The sequence below is a fragment of the Pteropus vampyrus genome, unplaced genomic scaffold (assembly GCF_000151845.1).
Source record: "Pteropus vampyrus isolate Shadow unplaced genomic scaffold, Pvam_2.0 Scaffold47, whole genome shotgun sequence".
NCBI lineage: Eukaryota > Metazoa > Chordata > Mammalia > Chiroptera > Pteropodidae > Pteropus > Pteropus vampyrus.
This window is the reverse complement of record NW_011888828.1, coordinates 3,423,425-3,423,860: the sequence shown is the minus strand read 5'-3', so window position 1 is coordinate 3,423,860 and position 436 is coordinate 3,423,425.

The window sequence follows — 436 nt, the reverse complement described above, 5'->3', positions numbered from 1 at the left end:
GATCCACTCTAGGTTCCTGATCTTAGAGGTAATGCATTCGATCTGTCACAGTTAAGTATGATATTAGTTGTAGATTTTTTGTGGATGCCTTTTATAAGGTTAAGGAAGTTCCCTAGTTTGCTAAGAAAATGGATGTTGGATTTTTTTCTAATGCCTTTCTATATTTACTCAGACGATCATATGGTTACTCTTTCTTAATATAAAATGGCGACATATTGATTAATTTTCTAATGTTAAGCTCACACTACATTCCTGGGGTAAACCCCACTTGGTCATGTTATTAGATTTTGTTTAGAATTTTTTCACATCTATGTTAATGAGTGACATTGACCTATAGTTTTCTTGTAATGTGTATTTGTCTAGTTTTGGTGTTAAGGGAATGCCAGTATCATGGAATGAATCAGAAAGTATTTCCTTCTTTTAAATTTTCTAGAAA